This window comes from Dipodomys spectabilis, unplaced genomic scaffold (genome assembly GCF_019054845.1).
Source record: "Dipodomys spectabilis isolate Male_0828 unplaced genomic scaffold, ASM1905484v1 ptg000015l, whole genome shotgun sequence".
NCBI lineage: Eukaryota > Metazoa > Chordata > Mammalia > Rodentia > Heteromyidae > Dipodomys > Dipodomys spectabilis.
In genome coordinates this window covers 13,959,150-13,965,149 of record NW_024870692.1, presented here as the reverse complement: position 1 = coordinate 13,965,149, position 6,000 = coordinate 13,959,150, and positions in this window count along the sequence as shown.

Sequence of the window (6,000 nt, the reverse complement as noted above, 5' to 3'; positions counted from 1 at the left end):
TGAGCAAGGTCATGAGCACATTTCCTATCAAGCATTGTTGCCTCCTTCTTTGTTTTTCCCCTATCATACCTTCCCTCCGATCTCCACAACTACACTCCCACCACCCCTGCTTGAAAGATTTTTCCCCCAACTTTCACCTTAAGGAAATGTTTGTTTTTGTCAGTTAGATGTGTCTCTTATAGACAGATGATTGAGTCTTGTCTTTTGCTTCAATTTGCAATTTTATATCTTTTGACCAAAGAATCGAGTCTACTAATATTGTGTGATAATTGAGAAGTATACAGTATTTCCTGTTGTCTTCTTCTCCCTTCCATTCTGGTTCTGTACTTCTTCCTGCTTCTCCTGTTTATCTACTCATCTGGCAAGATATGTTTTCAAGACTTTAAAAAAAATGATTTGTGTGCAAGATGTCTTTGAGTATCTTCTCCATTACTGGTTTAGTAGCAATAAATTTAGTTTTTTGTTTATCATGGAATGTTTTGATGTACCTTTCAGTTGTGAATGAAAGCTTGGCTGGACAGAATATGTTGGGTTGGCAGTTGTTTATTTTCAATGCTTGAAATACATCATTCCAAGCTCACCTTGCATTTATGCCATTACTTTGATAGGTTTTCCTTTGTAAGTCACCTGTCTTTTCTCATGTAGAGCTTTAATTATCCTCTATTTTCTTTGCTTAATGTTTTAACTCTAATATATTGTGGAGAGGTTCTTTTCTGATCTGTGTGGTGTTCTAAAAAAGACTTGTACATGAATAGACCACTCTTTATCAAAGTTTAGGATGTTTTTGCTGTTATTCTGAAAAATGTATTTTCTATGCCTTTAACTATCTGCTCTTCAACTTCCTCAAGACTCATCAGATGTAAATTTGTGTTTTCAACTGAGTCCTGAACTTCTTGCAAACTCCTTTATAATTCTTGAATTTTTTTGTATCTTTATTGCCTCTCTATTTACTCTGCCTTCAAGCAAAGAAACTCTGCTTCACATCATCTATTTTACAGGTGAAGCTTTCTACTTAATTTTTTAAATTGGCCTTCAATTTATTATTTTTTTTAAAGATTTCTTTTTATTGAGGTCCCTTTTCAAGTCATGCATTGACTTCCTTACTTCCCTAATGTATCTGTGCCTTCTTTTTCTTTCTTAACAGTAAAGCTGTATTTTCATTGAATCTTAGTTGTATTGTGTTATGCAGTTTTAAAATTCAACCATCCCTGCTCTAATGCTTAAATACACATTCTCTCTCTCTCTCTCTCTCTCTCACTCTCTCTGACACACATTTATTAAAAATTTTAAATCTGTGTATATCTACTAAACCTATTGCTGCTTAAGTATCTTTTTTTGTTGTTGTTGTTGGTCATGGGGCTTAAACACTAGGCTCTTCAGCTCAAGGCTAGTGCTCTACCACTTAAACCACAGAGCCACTTCCTGTTTTCTGGTGGTTTATTGGAGATAAGAGTCTCACAGACTTTCCTGCAAGGGCTGGCTTTGAACTGCAATACTCAGATCTGAGTAACTAGAATTATAGGTGTGAGCCACTGGTGCTCATCTTATTCAAATATCCTAAATGTGAAAAGTATCTTTTCCTTTTTTTCTTTTTCATTTTTCTTTTTTATTTATTTTTTTTGTTTTGTTTTTTGGGTCCGGTCGTGTCACTTGTATTTGGGATTGAATTCAGCACCCTATGCTTATTAGGCAGGTTTGCATCCACTTGACACACACTCCAACCCATTTTGTTCAGCTTGTTTTTTGGATATTGTCTCTCATTTGCCCAGATAAATTCCAAGTAACTGGGTCCACATAGTCATTATCATGCCTGGGGGCTGGGAAGGTAGTAGAGTGCTTGCCTTGCATACCTGAGGCCCTGGGTTCGATTCCTCAGCACCACATTAGCAGAAAAAGCCAGAAGTGGCTCAAGTGGTAGAGTGCTCGCCTTGAGCTGAAGACCTGAGGGACAGCACCCAGACCCAGGGTTCAGGCCCTACCACCACCACAACAACAAAAGAAATGATCATGATTGACTTGTTTGTTGAGATTGGGTCTTGTTTTTAGCCCAGGACGGGCTTGAACCACAATCTTCTGGATCTCTTCATTCTGATTAGATAGCATTACAAACATTAGAACTATGCAAAGTTATTTACCCTTTTTGCAAATGGTGCAAATTTAACGGGGAAAATCTCTAATATTCTGCATGTAGTGAAATAAAAGCTTGAAACATGACATAATTTAGTCTCAGCAAGTTTGACATAAGAAATTTTCTAGGAAATAGACTGCAATTGACAATCAATGCTTATGGTCTGATATTATGCCTCGCTTTTAGACTATGTAGATTAATCAAATGTTAGCATGCCCAAGAAACTGCATAATTCAACTTCTCTTTCACAATAGAATTTTGGGGGCAAAAGAAGACTTAGAAATACTGTGACTATATTAAAGTGTTGTATTGTTAAATTATTCTACAGTACTGATTATGCTGAGATGCCATTTTCATTTCCAATTCTCCTTGATGTATATAAGAAAGAACAGTAGATTTCTGCTCCAAGGCCCATGGGATTTCTGTAGTGCTTCTCCAATACATAGCCTGGCTCACACAAAGTCATCCCAATTCCATTCCACTCCCTGGTCTCTGTGGTAACCAGGAACCAGCAAGCGATGAAGCAAAAGGATCTTTTATGCTTGAAAACACTCAGATACAACTAATACTCTTATTTTCCAATAACATCTTTAAAATTTAGATTGTCCTCTTCAAATTTATAAATTAACAGATTTATATTAACTACATAGAGTAATTCATAGTTTATATAAAAATGTAAGATCAAATGATCATCAAATTTTGTAGGCTAATTCTTGAAGGCAGAAATGGTTTTTGGAGACAGATAAACATCATAACTGCTTTCATTAATGGATTTACTTCACCATGGCTGTGTGCTGTGGCTGTGGCTTTCCTTCTCTCTTTTCTTTCTTTCCTTTTTTCTTTCTTTCTTTCTTTCGTTCTCTCTTTTTCTTTCTTTCTCTCTTTCTTTTTCTTTCTTTCTTACTGTCTGTCTTTCTTTCTTTTCTTTTCTTTTTTTTTTTGGTTGGTCATAGGGCTTGAACTATGGGCCTGGTTGCTGTCCCTGAGCTCTTCAGCTCAAGGCAAGCACTCTACCACTTGAGCCACAGCGCCACTTTCAGTTTTCTGGTGGTTAATTGGAGATAAGTGTCTCATGGACTTTCCTGCTTGGGCTGGCTTTGAACTGCGATCCTCAGATCTCAGCCTCCTGAATAGCTAGGATCACAGGCATAAGCCACTGGCACCTGGCAAGAGGATTTTCTTTGTGGGTGTTATCTTTGCTGTTGTTGTTTTTGTCAGTTGTGGGGCTTGAACTCTGGGTCTGGGTGCTGTTTCTGAGCTCTTTAGCTCAAAGGCAAGTGCTCTATTGTGGCTTTCTTTATTTCGTGTGTGTGTATGTGGAGATATGCCCTTGTTTTTCTTTTCTTAAGATTCATAAAGTAAACTAGGGATTTTCATATTGAAATCGACAGTGCATTTGAGCAAGTGTCATTCTCCATTCTATGGCCTCCCTGCTCTACTTTGTCTTCCTCTATTTAAAATAATACTTGAGGGTTTCGTTCTGTGCCCAAACACTCTAAATGACTGAATGTGAAAAGAGAGTAAGTCTAATTTTGTCAAAATTTTAGCTTTATTAAGAATATTTTTCAGAAGTGACGTTGTAGTGGTACAGTGCTAACCTTGAGCACAGAGAGGCTCAAGGACAGAGCCCAGGCCCTGAGTTCAAGCCTCAGGACCAGAAAAAAAAAGAATATTTTCTTTTTGTTGCTGGTGTTGTTATAGTTTTTGTTATGGGTTTCTCATATCAGCATCCAAATTGTGGCCCTTTAATTTATAAACACTAAAACCTCCTGTTGCTGGTTAAGAATTCAATGCATTGTGAAAAATGCTGACTCTGGATTCTATAATTGGGAAATGTAATAAAATAACATGTAATTAGTATTGTATAATAAAGCGAATGTAATTATACAACAAATGAATATAAAACTTTCTAGAACCCCTAGTTCACTTGTCAGGCATTTGCTCTTCTTGACTGTGACATTCCTATGCCAACTCATCTCTTTTATGTTCTGTCTTTTTAATTTCATCAGCCTCTTCCACGTATGGCCCTCCCTTTGTTCCCGAACTTGTCATGGAGCCTGAGAGAATGATACCTGGTGCCTTGCTGTGAGATGCCTGGAAGAGGACGGAGCCCCAAGCAGACGGCCTGTGCTGCCTCAGCCCTGAGTGGCCTAGGGCCTAGGGATGGCCCCAACTGCCTAGAAGTCCAGCTGATCCCGGTCCAAAAAGAAGCTGGGAGCAGGTCTGGGGAAGTGTCCACGCTGAGCGTCATCCCAGCGCCGTTCCAGGCACAGGAACGATATGCACTTTATTGAATGCAGAACTGTTCTCCAGACATAAGCTCTTACATGGCCAGTGAGCTTGTCTTTGTGAAGGCCATGAAACAATGTGGCCTAGTTGTTTTTGCCAGAGGGCCTGAGTTGAGGAAAAATCCCCAGCACCTGCAGAGAGGCAATGTGCTCACTACTCAACACCTATGTGACCCCAGTTCTTCTCCTTGAGCGGGAGTGAATAAAATCAGTCTCTCTTCTTGCCAAGATGGTACAGGGTCTGCACATGTTACACAGGCATCAGATCTTGCTACTGTAGGGTTAAAAGACTGGGAAGAAATGGCAAGGACAAAGGGGAAGGGATAGAGTGAAGGGTCAGGGGTGGAGAGAGCTGGGGTGACAGGATCTGGGGAATAGCAGAGACTGGGCCTCATTTTTCCAGACTTGAGCGATGATGCATTTAGATGACCCAGATGTCTAGCTGGTCATCCTTAGCAGGCCTTGTAGAAGAAAGGGATTCAGTAGTCTCCCAGACCTTCAGCCTCCTCCTCCTCATGTACTTTCTGGAAGTCAGGCAGCACTGGCTCTATGTACGGTGGGGTTCTCCAGGGGTGAAGCTACCCATATCCCTCCTCCTGCAGGAGGTCTACTTCAGAGTCATCTTCACAGGCTGGCTCAGATTCCTGGGGGCCACTGGGACCTGAGAGGGCCCCGCAGGTGGGTTTCAAGAGCTGTCTGGACTTGCCCTGCTTCTGCAGAGGCTACAAAAAAGTAGCTTTATTCTTCTGAGATTCACATTTCATTAATTGAGTGAAACAGGATTTTTAGACTGCAGGCTAATTATTTGCTGTTTGTGTTAGTGTTAGTGTCTTCAAGGAACAATTTCTTTATCTTGTTTTGGCCAGATACATTCTTCTTGTAATTCAGCTTTCACTGATTTATTCATGTTCTCATTCTGAAACTTTGCCTTAATTTTTTTCAAGCTTCTCTTTCTATATAAATTTATATCACTCAGATAAGGTTGATAGAGACATTAAAAAAACATGATACTCTAATCAGGTACAAGGAAAAAATAACCTTTTCACATGAGTTTATAAGCAGTTAGAGAATATAAATCACCTCAATAGTAGGCCAGGTCAATTTTTCTTTTAAGTGCTGAGGATCAAACCTAGCATCTTATACGTTGTAAACAGCCATTCTACCACTCTACCACAGAGCTACACCTCGAGTACAGGCCAGACATGTTTTGCTCCTGCATCATTCATAATAGAGTGAGGTGGGAAGTGTTGAATAAACTTTCCATTTAATTCTATGAGCTAGCCTTCTTCAGTGCAGTTTATTAGCAATGATTTGCTTAATGTAACTCCTGCTGACCTACTGGTTTATGAAATAATATCTAGAAAAAACTTGTTTAATTCTCAATTTTAACTGCCATTTCTTTCCAATTCCAAGGGAATTCACCTATCAACTTACTTTCAGGAAGACTCAATTATAACAAAATTTTGCTTTTTGACTGACCACTTTACACTATGCACCTGCAACTCTTTACTGCACATTCAGAGGATTTAGTGTTTTTAAATTTTCTGTTAGCCCTAATCTCCTATTGCTTTGGAAACATCCTTT